Raw genomic sequence first — 14,078 nt, 5'->3', positions numbered from 1 at the left:
ACCACCTCTCTTGCGACGCCGTGTAGGCCTATGCTGATACGTTGAGGGTGCTGCGGGTGCGATGGCTGTCGGCGGCGGGGAAGAAGACTTTAGACGGCAGACGGCCGGGTCGGATGATATATCATGTTGCCGTGGACGAGGCGGTCGTAGGAGCGGCAACGGCAAGGTGGACGACGGCGCCGATGAAGCGAGAGGAGGCGATGAAAGGATCCTGGTCCAGCGCCGTGGATGACAGACGTCCATCTCTTGCAGTGGACGACGGGGTAGGGGTAGTGGCTCCGGCAAGGTGGAGGATGGGGTGGCGGACGGAGGAGGCTGGCCGCAGTGCGGAGGTTGTCGTGCCGCCGACGGTGTATGAATGGGGAAATGGAGGGGAGGGGGATCTCAAACTTTGGGACGCGCTTCTCTGAAATGGGGGAAAGTTACGAACTTATCCCCTGTTTAAAATTTCGTACATCGCGTCGGTTGGGGATAGGACGGTAATCTCGCATCTCCCAAATATTTGCCGGTAACTATTTCGGGCGAGGAGAGGGTGTTTTGCCGCCCACGGTTGGCGCCCCACGGTGTATGAACGGGGCTGACAGGTAGGGCGGTTGTGTCACGCCTGATGGAAGTTACACATCTGCCCCTATTTAAAATATTAGCCTACATCGATTTCGGACGAGGACAGTTTGTTTTTCCGCCCACCGTGTATGAATGAGGAAATGGAGGAAGAGACACATGTCTTTCTGACGAGCTTGAATCAAATGTGTTTTGCCGCCCATGTTTGGCGCCCACCGTGTCTGAATGGGCTCAGAGGCCGTCGTGTCACGTTTGATTGAAGTTACTAGTCTACCCCTATCTACAGCAGTGTAAATCCGGTCGATAAGGATGTCAAGTGTCAGGGGTAGACAGTAATTTTCATCTCGCAAACACTTGCTTCGGGCTGCCCACAAATTATAGTGGGTGTTTAGCCGCTTCGTTCAAAACTTGGGAGAATTAGCATTCACGTTTGCCCTGGGACCTGGCAAACTAAATTCAAATCCAATTTGTATTCGATTACGAATATCCACAGATAATTATATGTTTTGTTATTTATTTCTTCAAAACCACAACAAAGATTTATTCCACCTTTATATATGATTCTGATTTAGAAATGTCGTGATTTTCGAATTCAGTAGGTTGGATACACTCTGAGTCAAACATAGGGGGTCTTGCAACATAATCCATTTAGAGACATGACACAACATGCAAGTACAATAATCTAATGACAATTTCAACTGGTATCTAAAGAAGAACCGGGATTACCTTGGGCTTCAGATAGCAGAAACAGCAGGACCTCCTCCGTCTTCAAATGCAACACTCTTACTTCCTCCAATTCTTGGGTTGCTTGCATAATGCGTGCCGCTAATTCCGTAATTTCCAGCCTCAAGATATTTATTACCTCATTCATGGCAGCCACACCATCTCTTTCTACCTCCAGTAGAGCCTCAAGCACTATAATATCTGTGCTCAGACTGCTCTCCGGCGGTGTTGCCTCTGAACTGCTACCATCTGGTAACATGGATGGCGCACTGCTTCCACAAATAGATTCTGGGGTTGTACATTGTGTCCTAATGTGAACGGCAGCCTGAAAGGTTTCCGCTAGACATCAGTAAGAGATAGTTATCGTATGATCCAGGCAGTAAGCTTACATGGTAAACGACGGACGAATTATTGCCGAGCATGGCAAACTATATTTAAATGGTTCGAAGCAGCATCAGCCGAAAAGAAATTAAAATGGTAAGATGAAACTAGGGATGTAAGTGGCAAATAAACGACATCCGCCAGTCCCATCTAGTTAGTTTTTGCTACCTCCCTAGTTAATTTTCCTCAAAAAACAAAAACTCTTTTGAACTATCATACCACTAGTGGACTTTAATCGAGATTAGACGGGACCCAGTTGACATCCCTAGTTGAAAGGGAGTGTACAACCGCTATATTTAAGTTGCCAAGGCATCTAAGCAGTTGAAATAATCTGAGAAAGCACTTAACAGTGTGGCCTCATATAAACTACGAAGACAGTCTTGTGATGAAGTTGAGAGGAAAAGTTAAGGACTCAAATGAAATAGGCATGCATTTCTTTACCATAGTACAGCAGGCACTGCTGACATATTGGCCAACTCAGGTATAGCGTAACAACAAATAAGCATTCGAATCAAGCAATACAGCAAAGCAGACAACTGAACTATTTGTAATTCGGTAGGATTACATGTTGAGGGCACAAGCCAAGAAAGCAGCCCACTCGCATTACATTTCACATGTACTAAAACACACTGGCTTACCATATGTTGCTGTGAAGCCTAGCTGATGTTGCAATGTTCTTTGAAGATATTGTCAACATCCCGTGGTTGCAAATCTAGTTGTTGTAGTTTATTCTGCACCATCTATTTAGGTAAAATTAATTTTAATCACATGCACTGGTCCGAATTGATCATCAATGGTTCATCTAAACTAATGAAAGAAGAGTGTGTGCATACATGACAATATATTTGCTTCCCTCTATTTTTATGCTTGTTCGAGGTGCCAGCCCCAAAACAACAAATATTTTGCTTGATGGGGTTGGCAGCTCCATAATTAATAGAAGCATCAAATTAGTCATGCAACTTGGGAAGATCAAGAACACCCAAACAAGTAATGAACAGAGGCTCGGAGCAGTGATGTAATAGCTAGCATCAGAAAATGTAGGGTAAAACGAACAAAAAGCAGCGGAACCACATGCTAGTTTGCTGATGTGTAATTAAGCATGGAGAACATTAAGCAGTCTGATGGAACCAACAGGTGGCATCAGAACAAAACTAAAGCATATTAACTATATGTGCACTGGTATGTAATTTAGCACATGTAACATGTTCACTGCCAGAAGTATGGCCCTATAGGTGCAAGCAGAATAACGCGTCTCATGAAAAACTGAATGATGCCCTGAAGAAATTCAAAGGTGCGGTGCTTATGCTAGGAAAGTGAACGTAGGCGCCGGCCGTTGGATAATAGTACCTGATTCTCGGTGGCGTATGGGTATCGTTGTCATACTTCATAGCTAAGGATCGTCGATGGTGCTCGTGTTGCGGTTGAGTTTGGGCCGGCTGTCGCCGTCGCTGAAGCGGCTCCGGTGCTACGGTTGCGGCGCCTGTCGACATACAAGAAAGCTCATCTGTGGTAAGTGAACAGTTGCACGATAAAGAGAAAAACCGAAGGAGTACAAATCGAAATAACCTGATGAGGCTGCAGCGTCGGTAAAGCAGGGCCGGTGGAGTTGAATATGGCGTCCGTGGAGCGGGTCCGGTGTAGTGAACGAAGGCTTCGGCGGGCGCGTTGTACAGTGCTTTCGATGAGGCGGATCTGTTGCGGCGGACGAGGGCTTGTATGAAGGGCCAGCGAAGGGGCGGACGAGGGAGTCAGTAAAGGGCCTACGCTGTGGTGGACGAGGGCACCGGTTAAGCAGATCCGGTGCGGTGGACCATGATGGCGGTCAAGGAGATCTGGAGCGGTGGACAAGCCAGTCGCTGAAGCGGCTCCGGTGAAGTGGTGAGTTGGCAGTTGGGGGTTCCAAGGTGCGGAAGGTAGATCCGGTGGGGTGTGAGGTCAACCGCTGCGGCGGAGGACTAGATTCAACGGCTTTCCGTGGTTGGGGGGTCGGGGAGGGGAAGCGTAGGGGCTCTGGGGAAGAATGTTGGGGGCAAAGAGGGGAAAACAATGGAGTTACCAAAGCAGCCCTTTTCCGTTCATGTGGCAGGGGTAAAACAGGAATATCGTAGGGCTAAACTTTCGGGCGCGTGATATTTCGATGTGAGCGGGAAGTTTGAAAGCTTTTGGCGCCTAAAATTATAAGTATTCTGCTCTCGTACGGCCGACTATGATATCATGGCCGACAATTTGTTTGTTTTGCACGCAAAAAAAATGTGCAAGTTTTGAAAATCAATGTCTCCAACTCGAAACTTAGATTGTCCATTCAATTCAAATATGGATCATTGAGCTACTACAAGCAAATACCATCATACGGTCCAATTCAAATGAAATTCCAATGTGTTTATCCTAAATATGATGACAAAATCAAAAATGTGTATGTGTATGAATAAAGTGGATGATTATAAAGTTTGAACATGCTCGTATGTGTATATCTCTAGGTTTGATATATGAATTTGAAATCACGAAATCCCGGCTTAAAAAATTTACCTCCGTTTAAATGAATTACAAAAGCTAATGATGGAGTCAAATTCCAAAATTCCAATCTTAGGTTTGTAATTCTGGTACATCAAGGTATATCACCCATGTTCAAAAGTATCGTTATCTCATAGTACAAACTATGAAACAAATTGATCAACCATGAGTGCACAATATCTCAATTACGCTAAAGTCCCTCAAATATAGACACCTCACCCTTTATCTGAAGTCAACCCCCCCCCCACCACCACACACGCACACACATAGAGAAGTCGTTCTCTCCCCCAAACACCAACACACGAGCACATTAACACCTGTCTCTCTTGTAAAGTCCGGACCCCAGCATAGGTCTCTATCACTTTGTCTCTCGGGCATGCACACATCTCTTCCCTCACTCTCTAGGTCTCCCGCTATCTCTCTTACCCAAGCACACGCACTATGTAGAGTGTATATTTCCCATACACACAAAACGTCGCCCCCAAACGTCTATCTCCCTAGTTATGTGGTTCTCGCGCACTCACCTCACACACCACCCCCGCTGCAAACAAGCACACTTTGTCTCCTTGTGCACCACTCTCCTCTTTCTATCTCTCCCACATGCGGACCCGCCCCAGCTCCTTCCCTGTATACATATATGTCGTGACTCTTTGCATAGCTCCCTAATGTATAATCGTTCTCGATTTCGCACATTGTTCTCTACACCATCTATTCTAGATCTCTCATGAAGTCCCTATCACACACACGATGACTCACTTCCCTTGCGTCTCCATTCATATGCCAATTTCGGACAACATCAAAATTGTCTCCCTATCTATACGCCATTTATGGACACAAACGACCCCTCTGGCCCCCTCTCTTCCTCTCTCTCTCTCTCTCTCTCTCTCTCTCTCCGTCGCTAGCTCTCTCTTTTTCTCGCTCTCACACCCCTCTCCCACACACACACTCGATGTCTCTTCCAAATAGTCTGCTCCCCCCGCCTGCACCCATGCTATCTCGCTACTACACATGTCACACCATTCCCCCTTCCCTTATACTAGGTTTACATCATCAGTGGTCTCTCTACTCCACATACACTCTCTCCCTCTCACACACAAACGCGTGCACAAACACACACAGACACGCACAAACACCCATTTATCAGGATCCTCATCTCTCCTCATGTCCGCATGTGTATCTCACACACTCACTCTCTAATTATGTATATGTGTCTCCACATTACACAACACAAAGCCCCATGTACATGTCTCTCTCTATCCTCCACACACATAGACACAAAGAATCTGTTATCATTGCCTCAGTCTCTAACATATCACACACGCACACTGTCTCTCTCTCTCTCGCAAACACGCTCAACAAGGGTTTCCCCGTGAATAACTTACCGTCTATTCATCAACAGTCGTGGCAGTACGGCGAACACGAGATGTGAAAAAGAATAAATCAACACGTGCTTAGACCACCTAGTATGACTACTAGGACTAGAGCAAGCGAAAAAGCGCACCGCCGTCACCCCCTCCTTGTCGGCGACGGGAAAATCTTTGTTTTACACAGTCGAGAAGTCATTGTGCTAAGGCCCCACATGCCGAGGCGTTGAATAGAATGTAGATACTAGTTTACGGAAGCAAGTATCGATAATACGTTTGTATCTCCATACCTATATTTCTTCTCTTATAAAAAACCGAGTTGGTGATGATGGTACGTGTGCCATTTGCAATATAGACCGTCCGATCTATATCTGACGGATGGAAATTAAACTAAAAGATACCCGCACCCCTCTCCACATTTGCAGACAAGGCCTTCCCTTGTTCATCCTTATCTCCAACAAACCTCATTGTTGAGCAATTAAGAAAGGAAGTCTCTGGAACAAACTGGCCTGGTGGCCGCTGCCGGCGTCGTCAATCCCCATGCCTCCGCTCAGTCCGACCACTGACCACCACCACACCCCACTCCTCTTCACCTTATCTCATATTTCTCGAGATATCATTAGTTTTTACACATGGGATTACTCCCGCAAGGGTCAATCACAACAAGTGTTTTATAAAAAAAATGCATCTTGATGTTCCGTGCAATGCACGGATCTTACTAGTACTCCTACACAAGACTAAGTTGGTGATGCTGGTGTGTCTGCCATCCGTCGTTTCTGACCATTAGATCTACATCTAACGATTGTGAGGTAAGTTGTTGCCTTTTCTCACCAACATCCCACTTGTCTACCAATTTGCAGAAAAACCCATAATTAGTATCTTAAAACCAACCACATCCCTCCCTGACCTCACCAAAACAGCCCAAGGAATATATTCTAATTGAAACATAATATATCTCTAGTGACATATGTATATCAAAATTAGAGTGTTTTGTACCAAGTTTGTGAATAAGTATTATTCTAATTATGATTCGTTGCAACGGACATTAACATTGCTAGTATTTCCAACCATGCATTTTTTTCCTAGTATTCCATAGTTTCGAGTTTTCCATCAACATATTAGTCACTCATGGTTGATATTTACTTTCAATCATGTACACATATGCACTATGTAACTAGCCTTGCTTATTGGCTTCCAAAGCTTAACTTTCACTCCTACTTACAATATGTAGAGTATTTAACAAAAAACTACCACTTTCAACCAGCCCTAGGAAGAATCTATTGTACAAAAAATAGCAAAAACATACCCAAAATTTCTTAATCCACGCCAAAAACTACCTAGTACTCCTACCGATTAGGTTCGTTTAAACCCATTTATGACAGGGTTGGCCCACACGTCTGTGCTGACGAGGCAGCTTAAACCAACACATTTTGTTTGACCGTTGACACGAGGGACCCACATCTGACCTTCTATCATGTTATTCCCCCTCAAATCATTATTTTTCCTGAACATTACTTGAAACAGTACTGATGCGTGTTCGTCGGTGGCGCCGGTGATGAGCGAGTTGGCCGCCGCTCCATCGGACGGGCCGGATGCCGCGCTGGCCTCCGCACGGGTTGGCAGGCTGGCCCGAGCGTGACTCACGAGCGAGCAAGCCGCCGCGCTGGCCTTTGCTCGAGCCAGATGGCTGGCCTTAGCGCGGCGCACGCGAGCAAGCCGCCGCGCTGCCGTGCCAATCTAGCTAGCAAACCTTGCAGACAAGCAGCTGGACGGAGCTATCTTGGCTAGCTAGCGGCCGCGAGCGCCGGACGGAGCTGGCATCCGGGCTGCCGCAACATGGGCTCCGCACCGCTGGCGGTTTTGACCTCGCCTTCTGCCGGCGGCGGTAGCTGCGTCCCATGGCCGAGGATGACTAGGTGGACGGGCCGGAGGTAGGAGGTCACTTGAGGATTTTTGTTGGTAAGAGCATGTACAATGGTTGATAAGGTAGTCTTATCAAGTGGTAGTAGTTTCTTGGCATTTTAGTGGTTTCTTGCATTATTAGAGCAAGTACAATAGAGCTGAGTCAGTGGGCTATAAGAAATAAACTAGTATATTTCTGCTTAGTTGGAGGAAAGAGAAGAGGAGAGAGAAGGTAAGCGGGCTCTTCGTGAAGAGCCAGCTCTAGCACGTGCTCCTAGGCACTTTGTGAGAATGAGAAGTGGGCCACATAATAAAAAAGTAGTACACTCTTTTGATCTATTATTGTACATGTTGGCTATAAGATGGGATGTAGATGACATGGCACTGGCTTATAGCCAGCAGCTGGCTATACTATTAACCATGCTCTTAGGAGTTTCTTGTAAGGAACAATGTACGTACTACTAGTGACAAAAGGCGATTCTAGGTTGCGTTGTACTCCAACGAGTACTACTAGTGATCGCGGGAGTGTATACCTCGTTTTGTGGGTTCGATCCCGGCCGAACGCAGGGCGGCCTTTTTTTTAAATAGTACTAGTACACTTTGCTGCGAGCCAATATTTTACACGGGTAGTTTGAGTTTTGAAGTCAAACGGACGTGCGGCCCCACAATCTGGGTGCACTGGACAGCCTAGCCACGTGAACGGGTTTTCCTTCCCAGCATCCCGTGGCTCGCGTGCTCGCCCTAGCCGCACCTCGCTTGCAGCTTCCAGCTAGTAGCATATTTAAACTAGCGCCTCCCAATTAAGCCCGAGGAGCCGGAAAAGCCTGGCGGGGCATTGGGAACTGTGCAATATGGCTCTGTACGTAAAGTGTTCTACTACTACTCTGTAGCTTGTGGCGTTGCACGCATGGACTTCACTCCATTATCAGCTCTACTATAAAAGAAATTCCTCTTGACGTGGTTTTTTTTGAAACGGAGGCAAAAGCTTTGCTTCATCTCATTCATAAAGAAGGAACTACTAACAAAGTTCAACGAGATCCATTACACCTCCACAAATGGAAGCGAAAAGCCTAGTCTCGCTGTATCAAATAACTCAAATGTTCTGCCCCCGCAGTAACCGTCGCTGATAAACAGGCTGCTAGTGTGTGCGTGACAGGAGCGGCTGAGTAGGCCAGCTACGTGAGAGGAGCGGCTGAATAGAGCACCGAGAGTACCCACTAGGCCACTACGCAGGTGTACTTCCCCTGCATTCATAGTACAGCGATGGTTCTAGAGAATAGTAGTACCCTCCACTTCCAACTGTAGCTCCTTGGCCCTGAGATCCAAGAGTTCAAAACTGGTGCACTATACTAGACTTGACTAGAAGTACAGTACATCACACTACTAGTTGAGAAAAGTAGTACTAGTACTGCTATAGTACGAGTACGTACTCCTCCATCACATAATGTAAGACGTTTTTTCACACTAGTTGGCGTGTACAAAAAATGGCAAAAACATACCCAAAATTTCTTAATCCACGCCAAAAACTACTACCTAGTGCCAAAAATTTCTTACTAGTGCTATTATTTACAGTATAATGCAATCCCATAACGTTCCATAATGCTAGTACTTGTAGTAAATAATAGCCTCACCCCTTCGCTGAGGAACGATCTACAGTTGGAAGGGACGAGGCCCTGCGGTTACTACGCTCTTATCTCCTCCTCGCCAGTTCCCCTCCCCCCGAAGAGAAGGCAGTTTGTCGCTGCTCCCATGGATTCGCCAGGCGGTTCTCCTCCCCGTCAGGGCTGGGAGACCTTGGACGACGATCCTCTGGGAGAAATCGCACGCCGCTCCGACGTCCTGACCGCCGCAAGACTCGGTGCTTCCTGCACCAACTTTTTCAAGACGCTGCTTAAACAGGCTTGGGAAAAGGCCATGCTTGTTGGTCTTCCATGCGTCCTCGAGGAGAAGGTTCTTCTATGGGACAATCCTTCGAACAGTCCACCGCTCCCTGGCCATGGTTGCACGTTGACTCCGCTAGAGTTGCCGACGTTGAGAGGTAGTCGGATTTTGTCCGATGAGCAGGTCAGTAATGGAGTTTGATCATGTAGTACTTAGTTATTCAATTTCCATCCCGTAATTTCTCCGCTGCCCACCGTCTTATATATAGGTCTGGGTCGGTGCCAACGAAGATTGGCTTGCATACCTCTGGCCGGATACCACCATCATTTTGCACAACATCCACAGCAGTGCGGCCGTTCTGGTAGACCCCTTCTCCACCATTGGGATCGGCCTTCCGGACTGGTTGGGCTTGAATACGTATGATGATGCCTACATGAGATCGAAGAAGATAGCAATTGCGGACCCGCCGACAAAGCGACACGGTACGACGATTACTATCTCATCGCGGTGTTCGACATAAGGATTGCCATCAATGCAAGAGACAGTAACGGCAGAGGCTGGCGCATGTTGGCGGCGGCAGATTTGTACCCCTACACGTTCGAAGACGCCGTGCGCCATCTAGGCCGCATCTTCGCGGTGACAAGCCAGGGGACTTGTTTCATCTGGTTGCCATCCTACGGTACGGGATATTACAAACGGAATGCACAAACCATCATTTGCATCCCTAACGGTACTCCATTATTTTGCAGGGACCAGTCATCCCCCGATCAAAATAAGATCGCCGATCCTGGATGTGCATTTGCATCCACGATTCGGTCTAACCTAGAACCTTGTAGCTGACTTTGGCATATTGGGATCAACTATCTTAGCAGTCGTTACCCATGGTACCACAGATGTGCAACATGGTCACACAATCTACCACGATCGGACCGTCACCATCTACCCAGGTATTCCATTTTTTTAACCCTCTCGCCTTCTCTTTCATTGTTGTACTAGTAGTATACTTTGTAGTACTAGTAGGAGTACTTTTACCTTGGAGGACGCGTATAGCTAGCTAGGCCCTTGAAGACTTGAACCCACTAGCTGCCACCATTTTTAATTTTCCATGTCTTACTATCTCATCCATGTAGCCAAGAGTGGCTATATATAATAAGCCAGTTATTTTACTTCCTCTATACCGGAGTAGTACTATTTGCTGCACAGTATTACTGACCGCCATATTTGAGCACAACATTATTGTGCATGGACCTTGACTATGTACGTCACCATGTGTCCAGATCTGGGATGCCGCGTGTACCAGATGAACGGCGCCGAGTTCCACCCCCGTGATGCTACGTGGGTGCCGAGGAACACTCTTGGAGAGTACTCGCTTTTCATCGGGGACAGCTACCCCATTGTGAAGCGGATGCCACCTTCCGTGCACAACACGGAAGGCCTGCCGTTCATGAAGCATGGTTGTGTCTTCAGTACGCACCGCCGGATGAATGACATGCTGGGACACGCTATCCCTGATTTATGCCGCTTCAGCTTGGATGAGTCTCCATCGTGTGGAACCGGACTAGAAAGCTGCGACAATGATTCCCGTTGCCCACCGCTATGGATCGTGCCATCCATGAAGAACACCTGGGACTGGAACCTGGAGGAGGACATGTAGCCTATCTATAACGTGTAAGTGGAGTACGGTAATTGTGAACGGTAGCGCTGTGAATATATGTAGACTAGTCGTGCACAAATTTATCACATGAATTGGAGATGAACTTGTGTGGCATACTGGCATTTGTCCTTTAGAATTTATTACTAGGAAATGTGTTATGTGTACGTGCAACTTGTGTGGTTGTTGCACGGGCTCCAACACGCTCTTTGAGAAAAAAAAGGTGGCACGGCTTTTGATATACGTGACGTGGCGGCATCATACAGTAGCATCGTTCGCTATAGTTGTAGTACACTCCTACTAGGACGACAACTCCTATAAAACCTTGCACTTGGCTCTTTGCCTCTTCGGGAGGTTCAACAGTTTGTACTCATGTGAACCTTGCACTTGGCTCTTCGCCTCTTCGGAAGGTCCAACAATGATGATACTACAGTACAATATGCTTCTGGCAATCTGACACCGATTGAACTGCTGCACGTCCACCGCGAGGGCGAGGGCGAGGGAGAGGGAGAGGGCATTGTAGTCAAAAGCCTCTCCTCATCCTGCGAACCACCGCGCGCGTGGGCGAGGGAGAGGCGTAGTAAGCAAGCTTCTCCTCATTCGGCGAGTTGACGGGACACATCAAAGCATTTAGCATTTAATCTAAATCGATATTGATTGACTAATGCACCAACTTGTGCTGTAGGTATAGGCTACATGTCTATCCTTAATTACAGCATGCAACGGCCTTCATTTAATCTTCTTATCTCAATGGTCGCATGCACACATAAGTCTGCTACTTTTGGGCATTAATTATGCCCTGGTCAATGTGTAAATCTCTAAATGTACAGTCTTTCAAGGACGTAGGGAGTAGGTTGAGCAGTTGAGCGTGAGCATGTGTGTTGCGTCGTGTGCTGTGTGCCGCATGGGTGCGTGAGTGTTGCGTGCGTCCATGTGTACGTGTGAGTGTTGCATGTTGCATGCATGCATGCATGCATGGGGCTTACTCCCTCCCATTGACATGTTCATATTTCAAGCTTCCTCTATTCCCTCCATATGGTGATACTCCCTCTGTTCCCAAATAGTACAGAGTAAAAGCCTCCCTCTGTTCCCAAATACGGAGTATTTGTCTTTCTACAGATTTCAACAAGTGACTAGGTACAGAGCAAAATGAGTGAAGTGAGCGTAGAGGCATAGGGATACTGTAGAAAGGAAGTCCTCGCGATCCATTATTCCCCATCTCAGTCAGAGAGAACTATTCAACTAGTCTTCGCAGTGAAGTGACAATACACGCTGCAGCAGATGGGACACGTAATTAATAAGCTGAACCAGCGTGTTGGTGTTACTAAATCAGCCTTACCCAGTACTGCCATCATGTTTGCCAGTAGAGCACGCTTCCGCAAATACGCTTACGCACCTCTGTCCTCCATTAACTGACATATGGGCCCTGTTGTGGTAGACCCACATGTCATCGGTGTAACTATTTACACTCCGAAGGACGGTATATCCTGGTAGTAAAACTAGTAGAATTGAGATTGAATGCACTTTCTTCCCCGTCTTCCACTCTTCTTCCTCCTCTCTTCTTCTTCCTCCTCTCTTCCCCATCGTCGGCCGCACACCATTTACCCCCGCTCACTGCTCGCACGCCCGCGCAATCTTCCTTGGTAGCTCGCGCGTACCATACGCCCCCCCCCCCCCCCGCTCACTGCTCGGCCACACGAGGAGAAGCTTCTTCGCTCGCCCACCCGAATCTACTTCCCCGCTGGCTCGCAGGCACCGAAAACCCCAATGGCAGAACCGACTGACACGCAGAGCCGCGATTGGAATTCCCTCCCCGATGTTCTCTTGGAGCAGATCTTTAGTCGTATGGACCTATTCAGCACCGTCCGTCTAGCCGCATGCTCGGTGTCTTTGTACCGTCTACTCGTCTGCAACCGGCCGGCTCTTTTCAAGACACCCTGCTAGCTGATGCCCGATCCTCGCAGGTGGCCCAGACACCGACTTGACGATCCTACGGAGGTTGCCGTGGTGCCCCTCGACATGCTACCACTACCCGTCCACCTGTCCTTCATGTGCGGCCACAACTGGGCGGGCATGAAGGCCAACTGGATCGTCCTCATCCACCACCCCGGTAGTCCGTGGCGTCTCGTGGATATCTACACCCAGCGAGAGATCACCCTTCCATCATTGGATACCGCCGCCATCGAGCCTCGCGGCCCGCCGGACACTCCTGCCTACTACGCACGAGACGCGTCAAGCTTTTGGCTCGACCTCTGTTTGCAGAAAGTTGTAATCTGCGAAGTGCCCACACCATCAGAAGACTACATGGATTACAAGCTCATTGCCTTGTTCAACATGGGATTAGTCTATCTGGAATCCGGTCGCCATACATGGTTATGGCTCATCATCAATCCTGTTGAGGCAACATTTCTGTCTGATGCTATAGTGCACGATGGCATCGTTTACGCGGTCGACGCACAGATTGGCTGCCTATACTGGTGGAATCTATCGTCGTGTAATTGTTTTATCTCATCTCATCTTTACCTTATGAATACGACTGGCTGTTCATTTGTTACAAATTTAGAATGCATAGCATGTCTATAACCACATCATTGCTATATGTTCCTCTCATTTCCTAGATTTTTATGACCACACATGTTATTGTTAGAGTTGATATGAGAACAATTGGCATCTAATGATTGTTAGAATACATATTATGAGCATAACATCATGACAACGCATGTTATTGCTTAGAGTTGATATGAGAACAGTAGTAGTAAGTGCTATGGTAGAATATGAGTAGGCGCTGTCATAGTTGTTTTCCTCTCATTGTTACATGATGTTTGAACCATGACATATTGCTAGAATATGAAAGCCATTGGCTAATTTTTTTTACTTGGGGTATGATTATGACCATTGGCATTGCAATTCTCTGTCTATGATATGTGTCACTGTTATAATAATCTTAATTCCACACATACTCTGAACATGATTGTTTATTTTTGTCCTTTTGGTCTCCAATTTGAATTTTTGCAGCAGACGCAAATGCGCTGGCCTTCATGATTCCAGGACCTGGAATCATACCAGCCAATGGGTGGTGGATCGCTCGTTCAGCTGACGGCGGT

This window comes from Triticum aestivum, chromosome 6D, assembly GCF_018294505.1.
Source record: "Triticum aestivum cultivar Chinese Spring chromosome 6D, IWGSC CS RefSeq v2.1, whole genome shotgun sequence".
NCBI classification, from domain to species: domain Eukaryota; kingdom Viridiplantae; phylum Streptophyta; class Magnoliopsida; order Poales; family Poaceae; genus Triticum; species Triticum aestivum.
Note: the sequence above shows the minus strand (reverse complement) of the source record.